This window comes from Aquarana catesbeiana, linkage group LG02 (assembly GCF_042186555.1).
Source record: "Aquarana catesbeiana isolate 2022-GZ linkage group LG02, ASM4218655v1, whole genome shotgun sequence".
In the NCBI taxonomy this organism is placed as follows: domain Eukaryota; kingdom Metazoa; phylum Chordata; class Amphibia; order Anura; family Ranidae; genus Aquarana; species Aquarana catesbeiana.
This window is the reverse complement of record NC_133325.1, coordinates 520,052,477-520,075,459: the sequence shown is the minus strand read 5'-3', so window position 1 is coordinate 520,075,459 and position 22,983 is coordinate 520,052,477. Positions and strand designations below refer to the sequence as shown.

Genomic DNA, 22,983 nt, shown 5'->3' with positions numbered 1-22,983 from the left:
GCAAATTTTTTATAATGGTGGACATTATGTTTCCCATTCGCAGGTGGGAGGAGCCCTCTCTCTTAGATGCTGCCTTGGAAGACAACTTGTGAAAAAAGTAATTGCGCCCCCCCCTGCTAAATCACGAATGAACTGTGATTAGCCAGATTTTTTTGGAAAGCGCAGTTATAGCACTTTCGCCTAGCAGTAAGAAGGGTCGCTGGTTCGAATCCCGGCCACGACACTACCTGCCTGGAGTTTGCATGTTCTCCCTGTGTCTGCGTGGGTTTCCTCCAGGTACTCCGGTTTCCTCCCACACTCCAAAGACATGCTGGTAGGTTAATTGGATCCTGTCTAAATTGGCCCTAGTATGTATGAATGTGAGTTAGGGACCTTAGATTGTAAGCTCCTTGAGGGTAGGGACTGATGTGAATGTACAATGTATATGTAAAGCGCTGTGTAAATTGACGGCGCTATATAAGTACCTGAAATAAATTTAAAAAAAAAAATATTTCACTTACCATACCCAGGCCTGATTACTATCAGACCTGTTGAATCAAGAAATCGCCTAAATAGAAGCTACAATAAAAGCAACACATCATGCCACGATCTAAAGAGCCATATAATGATGTTAATAGTATATTAATGGTGACATCCCTCCACCACAGTGGTGACCTCAAAGTCTGCCCTAGTGACCACAGCTGATCATACAAGTGACTCTCCTCCTCCACTGACATTCTTTGTCTTAGAGCTGAGGCCTCGTGAACCCTCTTAAAGCCTCTCTTTTTTGCAAACGTATTTAGGTGTGTCAAGTGTTTGGGCATTCATTTATTCCAGTGGCCAGAATATTAGTTTATTCTGGTCAGTGAAAGGAATGAATGCCGAAGAGCTAAACACGCTTAATGTTTAAGGGCGTTTTTTTTTTTTTTTTTTTTTTTTTAGCCTCTAAATACTCCACTTCTAATACTTCTAGAAAATGTCTACTTGTGCATGGCCACAGACTAATAGAGAGGCATCTAGAGAAAGGAAAAAAAAAAAAAAGTATTAAAAAGCAGTGGTTTTTATGCCTAGTGTGCACAAGCGCTGAAGAAACGCATTTGCTGCAGCTTACAGCTTCCTGCTGCCCGAAGATGCCTTGGAGTATAACATGGTATTCCATTTAATGGAATGGTCTGTAATAACCAAGAGACTGAGTGGGCCTTAAATGTTTGGGTAGAGACCAAACTTAATTATATCATCTATACACATTTTTTATCATCAGCAATCTTTAAAAATAATAAAAAAAAAAAAAAAAAAAAAAAAAAAAATCAGACTGGCAATTTGATGTGGTAGAAACTAATTGTTCTTGCAGTTACTAGATTTCTAGAGTGTTAAATCAGTCACACATACTGAAAAAAAGACCAGTCCTTCCCTGTGCAATTCTCTATGTAGCAACATTTTCATCACCGTGTAAGTATACTCCTGTGCTGCAGTATTCACTTACCATTGCCGAAGGGAGGAGAAAGGAGCAGAACTTAAAGCAGTTGTCCAATCTGGGGGAAAAAAACAAAGTCAGCAGCTACAAATACTGTAGCTGCTGACTTTTAATATAAGGACACCTAGTTGTCCAGGAATCCAGCATCGCTCTCACCCCTGCTAGTTCTTTACTAGGCCTTCAGGCTTCCAGCAGTGGCATCTTGTGGGCAGCTGACCAAGCAGCTTTCAGCCATCCTAATTGTGGGCAGCAACCACGCAGCCAACTCCACCGTTGTGTCCCATACGACAAAAAAAAAAAAAAATGCCATGCCAAATATGGCAATGTTTTTGCAGCCAAATTGGGATAACCCCTACTTTACATTTGTCCCAAATCACAAACCATACCTTAGCTTAAAATAAATAAAAATGGCAGCTTACTTTTTTTTTTTTTTTTTTTAAGATGCTTTATTCTGGACCCTCCAGCAAGGAAATATATTTTCTAAAAACAGAGGACCTGTAGAAAAAAAAAAAAAAAAAAATTAGCGTGCAAATGTTTATCAGATCTACCAGAGGAAGCAAACAAAACAGCGGTCTCTTCCCTCCCTCCCACCTGCTGGACTACTAATTAGGTAGGTAAGGTTGGCCGTAGATGGATCATTTCTTTCCCCATTCATCCAGTCGATTTAACAAAAAAAAAAAAACAAAAAAAAAAAAAAAAAGGTAGAATAGATTTCTTCATCCCCACAATTGAGGTGGATAGAGGAATAATTGTGATCCTTATCAAACTAATCGCCCACCTATTAACACTCACAATAGGTATGCTCCGCTCTACGATAGACGGGATAGCTATCGAGACGAATACACGAGATCTCACTATGATCATGACCACTATGTTCAGGATCCTTATCATACGGATTTTCAACAGGCCAGACCAGGACCCCAACGATACATAGACCCAAGAGAGGCTCCAGAGGGGGGAGGAGAGTCCAAGGGAAAAAGAAAAAGGGTCCAATAGGTCAGGGGGTATTCAACCTTAGTACTAAACAACTAACTAAAGAAGAGCTGGCTATACTTAATAAAGGCCTGAAATTTGCCCCTCCAGAAAAATTAGATAAGTTTAACACTTTTATTGATATCCACAAATTTATAAGGAAAATCAACATTCAACGTTACCTTTCCACTAATAACAGCTCCATCTGTGGATAGAGCTGTAACTTCAGGGACGGTACATTCAGGTCTAGCTAACCCTTCCCTGTTCAACCCCCCAGTACCAGTAGGACCTGCAGTCAATATCTTCAGAGATTTGGTACTTAAAGATTTAGCTGATTTACCCACCAAAAAATGTCATAATTTTTCCGTCAACAAACAAGGTCTCAAATCCCTATGTAAAACGTAAAGACTTAACGGTCTGTCCAGCAGACAAGGGAGGAGGAATTATAGTTATGGATAAAACAGACTATATTTCACAGATGCAGAGGATTTTGAGCGATCTCAACACCTATGCTGAATTACCTTCTAACCCTACTAATAAATACAAACGTGACCTAGCCGCATTGGTGAATAAGGGTTTTGATAGATTAATACTTAATAAAAAAGAAAAGGCCTACTTAATACCTACGGCACCTAGGATTCCTGTTATCTACCACCTACCAAAAATCCATAAGGACCCACTTCACCCTCCAGGGAGACCCATAATAAGTGGGATAAACTCATTAACATCACGTATTGGTCGCTATGTGGACTTCTACTTACAACCACTAGTTAGGAATACTCCATCATATTTAAAAGACACTACAGATACCATCAGGAAACTAGAGAGTATCACTTTAAAGGGAGACTATCTACTTGCCACTGCAGCATCGCTATATATGTGCATCCCACATCATTTAGGTTTAGAAGCTGTTACACACTTTTTGCAGAGAGATTTATCACTCACGAGTAATCAAAGACAATATATCATTGAATTATTAGAATTTGCAACTACGCACAACTATTTTTGGTTTGGTAACAAATTTTATTTACAACATAAAGGCGTAGCAATGGGGGCTAAGTTCGCCCCCCAGTCTCGCAAATCTCTTTATGGCCAAATGGGAGGAGGATGTCGTCTACTCGGAACAGAGACCACAGTTGATGTTCTGGGCCAGGTACATATAGTACATATAGCAATAGTTTCATACCGACCGATAGTTGTCACCACAGGTCCTGGTTGAATTCAGTCCCTCGCAGCCAATTCATGAGACTAAGAAGGATCTGTACTACCACTGAAACATTTCATATGCAGGCTTTATCTCTCAAGCAAAAGTTTATAGATAAAGGGTATGATACGGCCACCCTTGATACTGAAATACATCACGGCACTCAAATGGATAGGAGATCTCTGTCTCCTAAGAGCCATACCCCAAATGAGACCTTCAAATACTCTATGCTGACCTCTTTTTCATCTCAACATAGAGATATTAAAATGATTATAGAACGTTATTGGGGGATATTAAGAAATGATCACATATTGGGAAAATTTTACCTGGGAGACCGAAAGTCATCCACAAAGGGGCTCCCTCATTGCAAGGTAAAATTGCCCCTAATGTTATCGACCCCCCCCAACGTCCCACTTTTTTTTCATGACTTAGTAGGATACTACCCATGTAAAAAATGTACTGTGTGCCACTACAACATTAGTGGCAGACACAAAACCATAGAGTTCAAATCCAATGTAACTAACAAAACCTACCCTATTAAGAGGTTTTGCACCTGTACCACTAAAAACGTGGTCTACATGATCACCTGCTCGTGTGGAAAACACTATGTGGGCCGTACCACTAGGACTTTCTCCACACGGGTCGGTAAGCATGTGGCTAAAATCTTAGGAGGGGACACTAAACATACTGTCCCCAGACATTACCGACAGTACCACCATAGAGACCCTTCAGGGTCGCAGTTTCTTATTATTGATCGTTATGTCCCCCCCTGGCGAGGTGGGGCAATAACCCGCGGGGTGTCCCAATTGGAAACGTATTGGATATACGAAATACAGTCCCATAAACCATTGGGACTCAACGCTGAATGGGATATCAACGCGTTTATTAATCAATCATAAAATATAATACCCTTTCTCTTGTCTCTCTACATAATACCAGGTATTTTCCCTTTTTTTCTACCAATGTCAACACCAGATTTAATTATACAATAATGACCATTGTAACTTTGCTTTATTTAGACTAGAATACTGATATGTACATTTTCTTTTATTATATGGTTTTCTTTGGATCACCTTGTGAAACTGTGGCTCCATCAAATGGAATATTTTTTCAGTATACCTTTTAAAACATTCTCCATTTTCTCATTTGGATTAAGTTATCATATAACTTAAGTCCTCCACCATTATTTTTTATTGTATCCATGTCCAATATATTTCCCCCTTTCCTTTTTCAGCAGATTAACCGAGTACTGCCGCTATGAGATCAATATATTTTCCCTTCATGCGGTTCACCGGTTAGCCAGAATGAGACTTGATGCGCAATGTCATGATGTGCGTCGTGACTGTGAGCAATACATAGCCTTGTCTAGCCATTCACTCAGAGTGAGGCGTGATGCGCGGCGTCATGACGCCAACTGTGACTCAGAGCTACGCACCGCCTCATGAGATTAATACATTTCCCCTTCATGCGGTTCACCGTTTAGCCAGAACGAGGCTTGATGCGCGGCATCATGAGGTGCGTCGTGACTGTGAGCAATACATAGCCTCGTCCAGCCATCCACTCATTAGAGCGAGGCGTGATGCGCGGCGTCATGACGTCAGCCGTGACTCAGAGCTACGCACCGCCTCATCCCCATTTGGACAGTGTTACACTTACATACAGGCAACTCACATGATGTGTTGCTAGGGCGACGCACATGTTTGCACTCCACCTATCTTACCAAAATGAGGCTTGTAACGCACGCGGAAGTGGCGAGGTATTTTCAGCGGCAATGATTTGGAGCCACATTAGAACATGGGGGTCTCTTATCTAAGGGGCAGTGTGTGGAGTAGTGCAGCACCCCAGATGATGTCCCCTAGGATGAAACGCGTCGGGAACGCTTGCTGACACCACCACACTGCCGTTTTTACTCTCTTTCAGCGCTGTATTTTATCTTTAAAAATGTGAGTGTTTTACCTTAATAAATACGCTTCATAGCTTTTCCATACAGTATTACGCTATGTGTTTTTATACCCTTTCTCCTTATGCTGTGAATACGTGATTTGTCTTCACCATATATACTCCCCACATATACCTTGGCTATCCTCATCCGGTCTCCAGGGATCTACAGTCATACAAGCTCAATAGACACGGTGGGTGTACACCCATCCGTGTCCACTTGTTCTGGTAAGCCCCCCACTTTTACCTTTGGTGGTGGACCTACTATTACCACTTAACTATTTTGCTATTTACACTTCTGGGTGTTCTAAATCCTCCATCCCTATCGGTCTACTTATGTATATGCAATTATTTGTACTAGTATTACCTCAAGACGATCCAAGCAGTATTACGCTATGTACTTTCAAATTTTTTCCTTACACGCTGGCGATACTTGATTGGACTTGCCTTTATCGTGTACAATCTCTACAAGCATCTCTACTACTCCTATCCCATCTCCAGAGATCTACAATTATATCAGCTCTATCGACACAGTGAGTGTATACCCATCTGTGTCCATTTTCTCTGGTAAGCCCCCCCACATTTTCAATTACGGTGGTGGATCTACTATCAACATTTGAACACCATTTCCTACACTTTAGGTGTATAACAAATTCGTATTGCCCTATGGACTTTTATTTGTATGATTACTCACGCTAACCCGTGGACTATCAATATACACATATTCAGTTTGGATATGTGGACTCACCTATACAGATAGTCTTTTAGATACACATTCTATGTGGATGTTTTAGAGATTTCTGTCTTTAGTTTTTTTTTTTTTTCTCGAACATATGCTATTATGTGTACCTCTAGATACTGTATAACACATTTAAATTTAGATTTTCTTTATTTTAGCGCTGCATATATTTCTTTTGGATAGAGGAATAATCCCCACTGAGACAATGGGGTCAATTCACAATCGGTTATCACATGCAGTTTATGCTTTATTTAAAACGCTGCGTAAATGTTGCATATACCTGTCTAAGTGACCAAAAGCATTCATTAAACCACTTCAATAACGGGCACTTTTTGCCCTTTCTGCCCAGGACAATTTTCAGCTTTCAGCGCTGTCGCAATTTGAATGACAATTGCGCGGTCCCACAAATAGAGCTTTCTTTTGATGGTATTTGATCACCACTGGGGTTTTTATTTTTTGCTAAACAAAACTAAAAAAGACCGAAATTTTGTTGTGAACAAGCACGGTTCTTTTCGCATGAAACACATCAACTGATCATGATTGCAATTTTGTCTGGCTCATGACAAATAAAGAGAGATTTCAATAAAGTCAATTGTTCCGCGCTTAGGAAAAAAAGGGGAATTCAAGCAATCGAGATTCTATTATGGGGGAACTGGTACTGTTCAAAAAAGTATTCAACAAATAATAAATAAATATTAAATTAATACCAATCAGTGATTAAAGGTGAATCAATAAATATAAATGCTTCAGGTGAAAAAAAATGCCATAAATACACTAATGTGCTATAAAGTGCAAAAAAAAAAAAAAAAATGTGATCTGAATATATGGAATAAATACACTTCATGTGAATAAAATAAATAAATCACTAACAGTGATATTAAACATCAAATTACATGATGTAAAAAAAAGTCTTTCAAATAACTCCACAATAAACCACTGTGAAAAAATGATAAAAACCATAAAATGTGATATGAAAAAATACTGGGTGTGAAAAATAAAAAATATAAAAAACTCTGTGTCCTAAAAAAGATGAATACAGTCTGTGAAAAAACTATGATGCATCAATCCAAAAATAATTCTTGATATGGTGATTCAACAAGTGCTCCCCGTCTTCCACATTCTACCCCAATCGTGCCCTAACTCACCAGAGCACTTAACCCCTGCAGGGGTAATAGGCGTGTAAGCTAGGATCCAGCAGTGATGTTTCTTAGTAGTGGGTAATCCTTCTACCAAATCTACCAAATAGGAGTGAATGTTGTTGAAAAAGTCACGTGCCAGTGATGTAACGCGTAGGAGGAGCTAGTAACCCCAGTGCTGTCTTGCACGGCATGTGCACACATAAAAGGAATCCCCTTCACTCCTATTTGGTAGACACTGGACGGAGTTGCCATGCGGTTACATTTCTTTACATGAGATATTGGCCTTTGCTCTGTTCCTGGGCTCCTCCTGGCCAGTTTTTTGTGTGCAGCTCAGTGTCCGTCTTTCTATTTTTGGCTCAACATCAGCGCGCAGATGTCCATCGCCGGGAAGTATTGAGAGGATCTCCGTGGTACATAAGCAAAGGGGAAGAAAACGGCACCCGTGTGAAGGATTAACCACCACCAAGAAACATCACTAGCTTACACGCCTATTACCCCTGCAGGGGTTAGGCGCTCTGGTGAGCGAGGGCACGATTGGGGTTGCAGTTGAAGACGGGGAGCACTTGTTGAATCACCATATCAAGAATTATTTTTGGATTGATACACCATAGTTTTTTCACAGACTGTATTCATCTTTTTTAGGACACAGTTTTTTATATTTTTTATATTTCACACCCAGTATTTTTCATATCACATTTTGTGGTTTTTATCATTTTTTCACAGTGGTTTATTGTGGAGTTATTTGAAAGACTTTTTTTACAACATGTTATTTAATGTTTAATATCACCGTTAGTGATTTATTTATTTTATTCACATGAAGTGTATTTATTCCATATATTCAGATCACATATTTTTTTGCACTTTATAGCACATTAGTGTATTTATGGCATTTTTTCACCTGAAGCATTTATATTATTTATTGATACACCTTTTAATCACTGATTGGTATTAATTAATATTTAATATTATTTGTTGAATACTTTTTTGAACAGCGCCAATTTCTCCATAATAGAATCTCAAAGAGATTTCTACAGCATCTTTTGGATTCAAGTGTGCAATCAATCATTTCTTCTCTTCTTGATATTGCCTATGGTGATGAGCCAGGAATAGCACCTTGGACTGGGTGTGTCCATTTTTTGCCTGAAGCGGTGTGTGCACCCCTGTTTACTGATGAGGGGCTACTGACCAGCATTACCAAGTGGCACTGACATACATTACTGATGGGGCACTGATTGGCACTTTTATGCACACTGACAAGCGCTCTTTATGGGGCACAGGCTGGCAGCGATTTGCAGGTGATGGGCACATTTGATGGGGCTGTGCTGATTATCAGCACAGACAGCCCCCCCCCACGCCCCGACAGGGAGAGCCGCCAATTGGCTCTCCCTGTCAGCATGAACCGAGGAAAGCTGTTTACCGGCACTTCCTGGTTCACGCGATGAAAACCTGTGATTGGTCACAGCTGAACATGTGATAAAAAGTCTCCGTACCACGATCAGAGCTGTGGTTTGTCAGACAAGCGTGTCGGCTTGTTATCCTGATCACGTCATATGATGTCCGATCAGGATAACTAAACCGATTTGCCGACGCCATATTGCTATATGGCGGCCGGCAAGTGGTTAAATAAGAGGTGGTCGATTCAGGCTAAATTTTAACGAACGCTAGCTGATTGTTAAAAAAACCAACACCCACCCAAAATCTGCCACCTCATCAGTTATTCAACCATTGGATCGGCCAATGTTAATTAAGATAGCCAAGTTGTTCTTAGTACTTATAACGGGACTTTAGCCAACATTATATAACTTGTGGTGTACCAGCATAGTGAGCATTCATCCCTATAGTCCGAATAGTTCATGATAATTAACAGAGAGTTCTAGGTTGTCACATTGCACCACCCCTCAAAAAAACAAAAAAAAAAAAACAAAAAAAACACATTTATGGCACCCAACTGCAAGTTGGTTCCTAGCGCACAAACCTCTCAGAATCTTTTGTCCTGTAGTGTTCCGACAATGTCTGACCGTGCAATCCAAGACCCACAAGTCTATTTTTTCAATTATTTAATTCCCCTTAGAAGGTCTGGGGTGGTATCAGTCCCAAATGCTTTACCTGCATCTTGGGAAAAATTATTGTGTCCATCTCCTCCTGGCTATACACTGAATACTGCCAAAGTTCATATTAGATTGAGAAGATACAGCTTCATCCGATGCCATTTGGACAAATGGCAAGGATCACGAACGATTAAAGAGATCAATGGATGCGTTCCAACATTTTCAGGCACATCAAATTGAAATACCCTCCGTCTGGGTAGCAATGAAATATTTCTTACCCTGTAGGGTTACCTTATTTTTGTACTGGAAAGGCCTTCTTGTCTGTCCTGTCCAACACAGCTTCAAGATCCAGGCCAATCACTAGATCTCCCTCAAACAGAAGACCACATAGCTTCGCCTTTGAGGCAGTATCTCCTGACCTTGACTTAACCCATAGTGCTCAATGTGCCGAGTTTACCAGGGCCAAGGATCTTGCAGACATCCTTATGGATTCTGCGGAGGCATCTGCCATGTACCCTACCACTTTCTGTAATACTAGCCGAGTGTCCAACAGATCCTTGCGAGAAGTTCCCGCTTCAATATGGCTTTTCAACTGTTCAAGCCAGTGTTCTAGGTTCCTGGCCATCACAGTTGAAGCCATAGCTGGCTTTAAGTTGGCTAAGGTTGTGTTCCAGGCTTTCTTCAACAGAGAATCTGCCCTTTTATCCATGGCGTCTTTTAAGACGCCCATATCCTCAAATGCCAGGTCTGTATTCCTTGACACATGTGAAAATGCTGCATCAAGTTTAGGTTTTTTGTTCCATACTTGGGCGCTATCCTCTTCAAAAGGAAATCTCTGCTTGAGTGAGCTGGAGAAGAAAGGTGCTCTTTCAGGGTCTTTCCACTCCCTCTTCATGGTTTCCGACAGGAACTTACGTACTGGAAACACACAGTGTTTAACTTCCCCCAAGCCCTGAAACATTTCATCATGTAAAGATAATTGGGCTCCTCTTTAATGTTCAAAGTCGTATGGATGGTCTTTAATAGATCATCCACCTCTTCTAGAGACAGCCTGTAGCGTGAAGAAGAGACTTCTTTTTCCTCATCTTCCTCTGAACCTGGGGAATCACTTCCCCCTTCACTGACCTCTCTGGGTGCCACAATAGAGGGACAAGAACAGGATGGTGAACTGCCCCTGCTTCTAGGCCCCGCAACTGGACGTTGTCCAGGAAAGATCGGAGCGCTTTAAAAGTACAGTTCTTTCCAGAAGGAGCTGAGCAACTGCTCCGGCTGGGAAGCAGGTGTCTGAACCATAAAAAAAAAAAAACAAACAAACCACTAAGTCACTATGCTTAAAATCACTCTCTTCAGTGTTTGAACCCAAGGAGAGTGATGCAGGGTCCCCCCCCCCGGGGGGTAAGTGAGGGGGAACAACAAAACGCATGACTTCCATAGATAATAGACAGGGACCTCTGCCCCTGCTTACCTGGGTCTGGCTGATGTTAGTAGCTCCTGCTCCCACCACCTGGTCCTCTGGATCCATCCTGCGGAGACTCCAGTGGTGTCCAGCTGCTTTTTATATTTGATTTTCCCAGTCCTTTCGCCACTGCGAGGAACGGAGATGACTCCAGCTGAGGCCGCCTCCTCCCCCTGCTTTCCAGCGGCCAGAACCGGAAGCCACGCGCACCACCGGAAGTCCCGCCCCCGGCCGGAAAGGACGTGCTCGCCACCCAAAAAGCATGGAGGCAAGAAGTAACAGACAATGCCATCCCTTTCCCAGCCCGCAGCTGCCGGTCTAAAGAGAGTGGGGACCCCAAGCAGCCTGAACCCTCGCCGGGCATGAAGAGGAGGTGACAACGGAGCACCCCCCTCCCATCAGGGAGAGTACTGGGCTGACCTGCAACAATCAGATGACACACAGGTATGCCCCTTACTATCCCCACCTGGAGAGAGCGTAGCACACCCCTGGTTCCCTGCAGCACTTCCACCATGGCGGAGGAAACACTACAATTAAGGCTATGGTGGAAGTGACCAGTCTTTAAAGAAAGCAACTGCAGTGTTTCCTGGGAAAGTGGGTGGAGCTGCGCTCTCTCCAGGTGCTGTCCTGAAAGACGAAGTGAGAAAATAATGAATTGAATCCATTTTGGAATAAAACTAACATAACAAACTGGAAAGTGAAACGTTGTGAAAACTTTCCGGATGCACTGTATAAGGACGGTTTCACACTGCCGCAGCACGGGTGCAGCACAGAGTAACCGCGATTTTCCGACAAACTTCTATTAGATTGCACATTTTTGGTGCATTTTATGAAAGTAATACTTTGGTACGCTTTCAGAAAACGCACCAGAAACCGTGGGTACACTTATCTGCACCCCCGCTGCAGCCAAACTTCAGCATGGCAGTGTGACACTGCTCTAAGCCCACGTTCACACTGAGGGTGGGATTGAAATTTTGCAAATTCAGCTGAACTCGCACAATTTCAAACTGGCATTTCAGTTCGGAATTTGACAGACATCTGTGCAGGTTCATGCACAGATGTCTATTGAAATCGTCCCAGAAGTCACCAAAGTAGTCCAGGAACTACTTGTGGGAATCAGTGCGGTGTCGCAAAGTCAGCATCGCACTGATCGGACGGTGCCATTGCCAGCAATAGGCTCCAATTTCACATGTCAAATCACATTCCAAATCGTTCCAATGTGAACGTGGGCTTAGGGTTTAAAGTTCCATCCACCATTAAAAACCCATAAAGGAGACCACCTTCCAACTTCTTTTCCATTCTCATTTTTTCCAGCTGGCAATTGCTACACCACCAACTTACATCTTGCCATTTCCAGGAACGTGTACGATGGGATTCTTCAATCACAAGCACTTTTCTCTGCCTGCCAGCATTACATTTTACACTGAGCAACACATGTGCAGCTTTGTGTACATTTACAGCACAGAACTATGCTGTAGTGTGTGTGTGTGGTGCCCGTGGCACTCAAAAGTGCTGACGCCACAGCACTGGAGGGAATTTGGAAGGCATTCCTGCCAAAATGTGCTAATATGTGGTGCATACCAATACATGACACAAAACTCCAAGGGGCCATTTTAATTTTTTAGGAGAGGGTTTAATTCTGCTTTAGGTATATCCTTATGAACGTTAAAGGGAATACACAGCAGGTGTTTGACCACTGTCAAGCCCCTTCTAACCATTGGGTCCAACAGCAAAGTCAAGCAGCTCAGAGCATACTTTGTATTGCATTCCATTGTCCTAAATGCAACACACATTTGTTTCACACAGATTCCCATTTGCCGCCATATTGAGATCTCAATAACTGTGTGGCAAATAAACAGATGTTTTATCAAGTGGTTTATCAAGTGGTAAAACGTCTGTCACCGCATATAGTGTGTGAATTGGCCATGAAAGGATTATCACTATAGCAGCAGGAAGTGTGTTTAAAGCGGTTGTATACCCAGAAGAAGAAAAAATCCCTATCAGGCAAAGGCATAAGGCATAATGAGCTAGTATGCACCGCATACTAGCTCATTATGAAATATTTACCTTAGTACGAAGCCCCCGCACCGTCTCCCGGTCACCGTCAAGGGAGCTGACATTTTGCCTTCGACGATTCTAAAGGGTTTGCGGCTCCAGTGCTGCGAGTGTCGGGAGCCGCGATGACGTCACTCCCGCCCATGCGCCCTGGAGTCTTCTTTCCAGCAAGGAGCTCTGATTTTCCAGCAGCATGCGCCGGACCTTCAGAGCACATGCAAGGTGAATACCTCCAAAACCGTACAGTTTTAGGAGATATTAATTTTACCTACAGGTAAGTCCGATTATAGGCTTAAATGTAGGTAAAAGGGGTATACAACCGCTTTAAAAGCCTGCACTGCCAAAATAATCTTTATGTTGCTGGCCGCAAAAGGGGTAAATTCTTCAAAAAAATTTTGCTTGAAGTTTACTTAAAGCTTTTAAAATACTTTTGTAAAAGCTTGCCAGACATAGTGAAACCTGTATATGTGTGGCCTTACATGAATGGTCTAGTCAAAAGTACTTTCAAAACCTTATTGAGAGGGTTTTTCAGGCTTTTAGAACAGGGCTAATTCACACCATATGTGTTGGGTAGCATTTCCCAAGGCACAGACAAGGCAAATTTGACTCATATCCTATTGTTTAGGCTAGGATACATTAAAAACCTGCTGCAGTGTGCTGCGGTTCATAAAGCTAAAATAATTTTGTGACATTTCAATAAAATTAAATAAAACAACGTGATGCACTGCGAAGCGGTAGTGCAATGCATTGTTACAGCACACACCAACAGATGCAAATTATATAAGGAGCAAACATGTGCCCACTGGTGTACATGAGCCTTGTGTGGTGCATTAAGGCTTCACGTACACGGTACGTTTTTACAACCTCTCCTGAACAATTTAACTTTAAAACGTTGGTTTTGCCACGTTTAGAGGAAAAAAAAAAGCATGTAAACAAAATGCGGCTAAATGCGAGTTACCGTGCTTGAACTCATCTTCTGAACCCATTTTTTGCGTTCCAAAAAATGCAGACATCCCAACCTGCAAAAACTAAATTTTAGGGAGGTGGGCATGGCTTAAGCCGTGCTACATATTGTGCGTGACTTAAATGGTGTGGTTTAATAGAGTCTGAGATGACGTACATAGTGCAGAATGAAGTAATGTTAAAAAGGGAATATACAGTGCGGAGTGTATGGCAATTGGTAATATGTGCATGTGAGGAGTGTACAGCGGTGAGTAGTATGTGCAGGATGTGTCAGTAGGGTAGTGGACGGTGTCAGTAGTTTATTTATTTTTTTTAGTCTTTTATGTATTTTTTAAATAATTTTTTACAATTTACTTTTTGTTTTTCACAATGATTAGGGCTGGGGTAGTGGACAGTGTCAGTAGAGCAGTGTGTCAGTAGTTTGTTGTTATTTTCTTTAAATCATTTTTTAAAATATTTTTTTTCACAGTGTTTCTGGGGAAGGGGTGGAGAGTATGTGGCGGTGTCAGTTTTTATTTTTGCATATTTTTTTTTTTTTTACAATTTAATTTTTTTTTTAATTCACAATGCCTTGGGGGGAGGGTGTTGGGGCAGTGGACAGTGTTTGTAGGGCAGAGGGGTGGTGTCAGTTTTTTTATTTTATATATATTTTTTATAATTTTTGTTTACAAATTCATTTTTTTAATCAAAACTCTTGGGGGGGGTGCTTTGGTGAGATATCAAGGGTCTAAACAGACCCCTGACATCTCCTCTTTGAGACATGAAAAGGGACTGAGGACACAGATTCCCCAGTCCCTTTCTCAGCATTGAAGATGAATGGACAGGAGACAGCGGCTCCTGTCCATTCATAAACTGAGCAGAGTAAACACTGCTCAGTTTTCATATGAGTGATCTCGCTCACTGTGTCCAATTAAGAAAAGGCAGGGGCCAGTAAATGACCAGTCCCTTCCTCCGCTCGCCATCCTGACAGACCCCCACAGCTGGCGGGAGAGAAGAGAAGGGAAGCTGGCTGCAGGGGACGAGGGGGGGCGGAGGAGGACAGGGAGCCGGAGAAGAAGGGGGGTGAAGGACACGGAGGGGGGCTGGAGGAGGATACAGGGAACAGTTGGGGATGATCGGTGCAGGAGGAGGGACAGCTGTGATCACCGATCTGCCTTTATAGCCTTTTTGCCGTCAGCTGCGGGAGGGAGAGGAGAAGCGGCTGTCAGCTATACAGGGAGATCAGTGTTCACAGCTATCCCTCCTGCTGCACCAATCATCCACGGCTGTGAACCAGGATCAGCCCCGCAGCCGGGATATCGGGCAGCACTTGCGGGTGTCTGGGAGCCGCCCCCCAAAATGCGGGAGGCTCCCGCACCTCACAGGAGACTTGGGATGTCTGAAAAAAAAGCCTCTAAAGGACCCTGTGTACATGTACTGATAAGATAAGTACTGAACAGAAGAGAGTTCACTTCAGGGGCAGTTGGGAAAAAAAAAAAAAAAAAAAAAAAAAAAAACTGCTCCTAAGCGTCCGTTTACCAGCAGCAGTGTACATTAGGCCTAACTCCTGTTTCCATTGTGTCTTCACTAATAAAAAACACATAACATAAGTCTGTTAGCATTATTTAAACATATCTAAAGCACAAGCAAAGAGGATTGCTGTAATAGAGTCCTGAGCAGGCAGTACTACCTCACTGTTCCACCTCCTCAGAAACTGACATGCTGATTAGATATAGACACTGAAGAGTTATACAAAGTTAATCCACAAGTGTAAACTACATTCAAAAAGAGTACTTTAACATACCTGGGCTCTAACATAGGCAGGCAAATATAACCAACCTTTCAGCTATTTTTTCTGTCCACTTAGAGCTGCACTGAGATACTCAGCCACCTGCCACTTCAAAATTTCCTGCCTTGTCAGAGCCACTAGTTATGCAGAGTAAAGGCTTCCCAGAACCATTTTAGATGTGCAGGCTCTGAGCTCAGTCTCCCCACACTGGAAGGTCAGCCACCTGTCAGATCCAATTTCCTCCTGCCTCCTCAGAAAGTCTTCAGCATCCCTGCAATCTTCTAGCTGTGCAAGCCCCTAGCTCACAGTCTCCCTATCTTCGGTCTAGGCTCATTGACCTGAAAAGGAGTTAAATGTCTCATTAGCTAGCTAGGCCTCTATTAAAATCTGCTGTGCAGCTCAGCGAGGAAGGCTCTCATAGGCACTATACATATTTGTCAGACTTAAAACTATTGTTTCCAGATTGCTACCTTAATCACAATCTATCCCTACCATAATATATTTAATTGCCCTTAAACAAATATGTTTAACTGAAGTTTGAGGCTGGGTTCACACTAGTTCGAATTTCCTCACATCCAATTCACACAGCAGGAGATGGAGCCAGTTCACACATCTCAGCAGCAGCTCCGATGCGATTTGCAACAGGAGCCCTGTGCATCTTGTTCCGTTTCAGATGTGAATTTAGCCAAAAATTTGGGCTGGAATCAGACCCGAAACAGTGAATGGAGACGCACTAGACCCCTGCTGTGAGCCAATGCATGCTCATATGTGAGCCAACCCTAAAACTTATAAGACATGCAGAAGTATTAGGAACCGAGTTTACCAGCTAAAGACCATTTATATTTTATATTTATTGGTTTTCAAAAACTTTCACTGTCAGGGAATCTCCGAAGTGTAGGACAACTCATATAGAAATACTAAATGTGTGACCAGCATACAAGCCTCATGAACACTGGGCAGAAACAATGGTGCTTTTATAGGCACATATAGGCGACATATAGCCACTTGGTGCTAGGAACCCCAAATTTGGTGTGCTAGCACAGTGAAACACTATAACATATCCATATTTGGGGTTCCTAGCACCAAGTGGCCCCGAGATATGGGACCCCAAAGTCGGGTCACAAAATGTCATTCTCTGCTGCAGAAGTAGAAAACAAAATAAGTGTAGCACTAATATGAGGGTAAATAAAAAAGACCATTACATCATCAAAGTTAACTCAAAAAAAGATAGTCAACAAACATAGTGCATCCAACAAAATGAAAGTCCTCAGTGGATGTGTGACTCTTATAAATTGGTGACAGTCCTCAATATGAATATGGCTTCATAAGTATATTTAATGTGCACGTAACATCTGTGATGAAGGGAACACCCCCACCAACAATGGAGAGGCTTACCGGAAAGTTTGAACCCAAAAGAGCATACGCTCGATCGGGTCAAACAAGCTTGAATGGAAAGCGGCTGGTGGATTTCCGTAGAGGTTGTAGGAAAATCCCGGGATAGTCTGTACATCGGTATGTCCCTCAGGGGTGATGTCTGAAGACACCAGCAGGTAATCTTTTTTTGAATTAACTTTGATGATGTAATGGTCTTTTTTATTTATCCTCATATTAGCGCTACACTTATTTTGTTTTCTGATTCTTGCACATATCCTACTGGCTGTGTTAGCTGCTTATTTTCTAGGGCAGCGCGGAATTATTTGTTTTATTCTGCTGCAGAAGTGCTTGACATTTTGCGACCCGACTTTGGGGCCCCATATCTCGGGGCCACTTGGTGCTAGGAACCCCAAATTTGGACACGTTGTAGTACTAGTTCCACTGTGTTAGCACACCAAATTAGGGGTTCCTAGATAGGGGCCCCAAATTTGGGTCGCAAAATGTAATTCTCTGCTCTGCAGACGCTTCTAGATGCAAACGTGGCAAAACGGGTCTTTCTAAATGCCGGTTTCAGCTTTTAAAAACGTGTTCAGCAGAGTTTGCATCAGCGTCTCGTGTGCATGAGGTATAAATGTGTCTAAATGCGCCTAAATATGAGCATTCATTCCAGCGGCCAGAATAAATTATTATGGCCAACAGAATCCATAAAATGCTTAAAGCACCTAAATGCATGTGCAAAACACAGCTTTAGGTGCATTTTGTAAGCAGCTTTTCTCCTGCCAGTAGAAAATGTGTTCAGAAGAGCAGAGCAAACACTTAGCCTAGGTTCACACTGATGCGATATGGGAAAAGCACCAAATCCTTTGCATTGCCCGTAACGCATTGCACAGCCTCCATGTGATCTGCTGTGGGTGTCAATGTTAGATAAACACCCCAAAACAGAACGCAAAACGCAGTGCAATTGGCAGCATCGCATTGCATGGGTATGAATACCCATGCAATGCGATTCAGGTGTGGGAAAAAAAATGGATCCTGCACCATTTTGGTGCGGATACAATGCGATTTGAGCCATACAAAAATGTATGGCTCAAATCACAACGCACAGACATCATTATTGAGAAGATTAGGGGGGGGGGGGGCGGAGTATAGTGGCGCTTGGAGAGAGACGGATGGGTGGGAAACCAAACTATAGGTAAAGGTGATTTTGATAATAAAAATCCAGTGGTTAGGGGTGGCTTGGACCCTGGAAAGTTCAGTTCAGGTTTGAATGGGTTAGAAACAAGTTTGATGGGTTAAAAGATGTATATAGCGCTCTAGGGGGGTGCAGCCAGCTGTGGAAGAGGAAGCAGCTCTATAGATATATAAATGTGGAGAACAGCAGCGCTCATCTGAGTCATGCTGAGTCAGGCTGTGATCTCAGCCTGAAGGAGCACGCATGCTCCAAACGCGCGCCTCCTGGCCCTGTGCCCCACATCCTGTGACGTCACAGCCGACGGGGAGACGACTGCCAGCTTGACTCGGAGCCTTGGAAACCCCTGCAGCTAGCGAGACAGCAGCAGCACCCCACACCACCGGCTATCTGGATCAGGACTACACAGCGAGCCTCCTCTTGTGACTAGCCATTTTAACCCTTACCCTGCAAGTCAATTCTTATTTAATTTTGTATCTTAATTCATCAATCATTTTATTATACAGCACTCAGAGTAGCGCCTCTGTTCTTCACATTATAAACGCACAGACAACGCATGTGATATGCACAGGAATGCAATGCGATTCCACACGAGGCTCATTCCATATGAGGTCCAATTCTGGCTACACATTATACAATTTTTTTTGTACGATTTCTTTTAGATTTATGGTGCCTTGAAAAAGTATTCATACTACTTGAAAATTTTCAACATTTTGCCAAAAACGTAAAAGTACCGTATTTATTGGCGTATAACACGCACCTTAACTTTAAGAGGGAAGTTTCAGGAAAAAAAAAAAAACGAAGTTACTTACCGGTAACGTTCTTTCCCAGAGTCTTTCAGGACATCCACCTGAGAGACCTTGGCTCCTCCCCTCTGTAGGAAACACTGCGCCAGCCTCTATAAAATTTCCTCCTCCTCCGCTGGCTCCTCAGTTCTTTAAAGAGCACCTCCAGTCCTCTGGGGAGACACATTTCCTGTAAGGAAATCTGTCTTAATACACAATTGGGTGGGTACCCGGCTGTCCTGAAAGACTCCGGGAAAGAACGTTACCGGTAAGTAACTTTGTTTTTCCCCTAATCGTCTTTCAGGACAGCCACCTGAGAGGATAAACAAGCACTTACCCCTAGGGCGGGACCATGGCTTGCAAGACCTTGCGTCCAATGGTCTGATCTTTAGCCGCTCTAAGATCCACTCTATAGTGCATTACAAAAGGTAGCAAAGCTGGACCAGGTTGCCGCTTTACAAATCTGTTCCAGCGTTGCTCCAGCTCTCTCTGCCTGCGACGCTGCCATTGCCCTTGTGGAGTGTGCCCTGATACCCTCTGGGACCTGCCTGCCTGCCTCCTAACCTATAAGCCTGTTCAATGGCTTCTTTTAGCCATCTTGCGATGGTGCGTCTTGAGGCCCTATGGCCTTTTCTTGCTCCAGAAATCAAAATAAATAAGGAATCCGTCTTCCTAATATGTTTTGTTGCTTCTAAATAATGTAAGACGCATCTCCTCACGTCTAAACTATGGAACTTTACTTCTTGTTCCTTAGAGGGATTTGGGCAAAACGATGGTAACACAATCTCCTGGCCTCTGTAGAATTTCGAGGACACCTTAGGCAGAAATCCCGGATCCATCCTAAAGATTATGCGATCCGGAAAAATCTGAAAAAAGGGGGGCCCAATTGATAGGGCCTCTATCTCACAGACCCTTTTGGCTGTAGTAATTGCCACCAGGAAGACTGCTTTAAGCGTTAGCATCTTCGTATACATGTGACCTCGGTGGTATGGATATGTCATTGCCATCATCCCATATCAATTTGTAGAAAATTATATAAACCTCTAACGGGATTTTTAAGGCAATGAGAATTTTTTGAAAATTTTGATTTAAGTAAAACAAATTTTATTGTCATCAGAGTAAAAGAAGCACGAAAGTTACAAAAAAGAAAAAAAAAAAAAAAAAAAGGGATCAAATGAACTGCAAAATTCAAGAAAAATTATATATACACATCAAAATATTCATGAATCACATTGCAAATATTGCATTAACTGATAAAAAGATAATTTTTGGAAAGAAGTGATACAGCACACCACCCGATACAATCACCACAGATGACAGCCGTGGCGTCGAGTAGTGGGATTCCAATGCGTTTCAACATATATATTTCAAGCAAAAGTCTTCTTCAGGGAAATGCATCACAGTCTAAAAAAACCCAAAATAATAATATTACAATTTATGAATATGTATATGTGTACATTTCTGCACTATGGAACTAATGTATTGCTCACATCCTCCTAAAGCATCCCGTGGGCAACTGTAAGCACCCATGCCAGTGTAAAGAGTCCCAAGTCTCCAAGGGTTAGAGTTTCCTATAACTCCTACAAGATGGCTGGATAAATAAATTCGATCCAATTGGCGTTTCAGCATCAAATACTGATAGCTGTCTAAAAAGATAGGGCATAATGAGAAAAGATGACAGCGGGGGGGGGGGGGGGGCGGGCGGGCGCCACAGCAAGTCCCGTCCCCTCCCCCCGCACACACACACACCCATCCAAGCACCACCAAATAGCCAACAATGTCTAACCTCCCATGCAGGGAGGGTCCTATTCAAATGTAATAGTAAGGGGCAAGGACACTTACTTTAACCAAGGGTGCAGGTCGAATAACCTGGAGTGGTGAAAATCCTTGTAGATCCAGCAGGACATCTGCCCTGATAGCCCTCGGTGAGTCCCGAGGGAGGAGTGACGCCATTTTGCCGTCCTTTATGTGGTGTGGGCGGGGATAGGGCACCGCGCCAACCAATGGCGCGGCTCGCCTATCTGGACCGCCGTCAGGTGCGCTCCACGTGGAGACGCTAAACGTCACCTTGGAGACGGACCCTGCCACGAAGAACGCGCATGCGCACCGCGAAGGCGTGCGTCTGATCACGCACGTGCACCGCGGCGTCCCGCGTCTGTAACAGCGTGAGGCAACATGTATGGGCCGGCTGCCATGTTGGAAAAGGGCCGTGCCCATACTTAAAAATATATGTTAATAAAGCCACCCAAGGCAAAGAGTATATATAGATGCCGTAGATGGATTGGCCTAATATAGGAAACCCCCCAGGGAACCCTTAACAAACCCCTGATTCAGAGGCTGAGGTAACCGCCCGCCAGGGTGGTGGGTCCCGGCAGGCGGACCAGCCAACTGCGGGGAGGGGGAGTAGGTCAGAAACATTGAAATAATAAATGAATAAAAATGTACAACCACACAGAGTTCCCAGATCCCACTCAAGGCGGATAGAGTGGGAAGGGGACTAGGACTAGTAACCACCGACACGAAAATCCCCACCCGAAGAAAACCCTGAGCGGGGAAAATTGGGAGGCCCCAATGTATAATATGACACCGGGGCCCCCCTGTGTCCGGTAGGTATCTTCAGGCTGCAACTATCCAATGGTTCAAAGGGGTCTGCTGTCATATTTTGCAGCACTAATGACAGATCCCACTTTGAAAAGACTGTACTTTGTATCGGTCTTTGTCTGCTCAGCAATCTAAAGAGTCTGATAACCCACGGATCAGATGCTAATCTCTTTTCCTGGTAAACCGAAAGTGCTGATACTTGACTCTTAAGCGTGCTAAGACTTAGTCCTTTGTCTATCCCGCTCTGTAGAAACTCTAGGACTGTCACTGAGTTCTGTGTATCGAAGTTAATGTCTGTGCACCATGTGTTAAAACACCTCCATACTTTCTGGTAGATGTTATGTGTCTATCTTCCTGCTTTTCAGCAGTGTGTCTTTTAAACGGCCTGAGAACCCTTTTGCTTCCAGCAACTGCTCCTCAGACACCATGTGGCCAAGTTCCATCTTTCCACTTGGGGGCAGTGTACTGGACCCTGGGAGAGTAGATCTTCCTGGATGGGTAATAACCAGGGGGGTTCTACCGCGAGTTCTCCGAGCATAGAGAACCACGGTCTTCTGGGCCAGTAAGGCGCTATGAGAATTAGTGTTGTATTCTCCGTACGCAATTTCCTTATTACTGCTGGTAGCAATACTGGTGGGGGAAAAGGCATAGCATCTATTGAACGCCCACCTTTGTGCTAACGCATATACCCCAAGCGCTCCGTCCTCTCTTTTCAGGGAGAGGAACGCTCTAACTTTCCTGTTTTCCTTTGAGGAAAACAAGCCCACCTGAGGTATTCCCCATTTTTGAGCAATCTGCTGAAATACCTCCTGCTTCAGCACCCAATCGTCTTCTCTCACTTTTTTCCTGCTGAGGAAATCCGCCACTTTGTTTAAATCCCCTTTTAAGTGGACTGCTAATGAGAGTATGTTTTCTTCTCCCCCCCATTTCAAGATTTCCTCTGCTAAGGTCCACAGGGTTCCGCTTCTTGTTCCCCCGTTTGTTTATATAGGCGATCACTGACGCATTGTCGGACCTTACCTGCAAATGATGACCTCTCAACTCTTTCTGGAAGGTTTGAAGTGCATACCATACTGCTCTCAATTCCTTCCAGTTGGATGATCTCATCCTCTCCTCCTTTTCCCAAGTCCCTTGTGTTATCTGAGAGCCTAGATGTGCTCCCCACCCTACGCCGCTTGCGTCTGTGGTTAAGATTCGGGAAATGGGTAGACTCCACAGCCGTCCTTTGTTCATGTTCTCTTGTTCTCCTCCACCACAAGGTTCTTTTTACCCTCGCTGGCAACAGAACCTTGGTGTCTA

General features: G+C 43.3%; 1 protein-coding gene across 5 annotated transcripts in view; it reads right to left on the bottom strand.

Moving 5' to 3' along the window:
- The window catches only part of LEMD1 (LEM domain containing 1), a 430,972-nt gene that overhangs the window by 396,497 nt on the left and 11,492 nt on the right, over positions 1-22,983 (bottom strand). For 4 of the 5 annotated variants that reach the window (XM_073615805.1, XM_073615807.1, XM_073615808.1 and 1 more), the window contains exon 2: positions 1,874-1,948. The exons of the other annotated variant lie outside the window; for it this stretch is intronic. The gene's annotated coding sequence lies outside the window, so the exon portion shown is untranslated. The remainder of the gene's footprint in view (positions 1-1,873; positions 1,949-22,983) is intronic. 5 annotated transcript variants of the gene reach the window in all.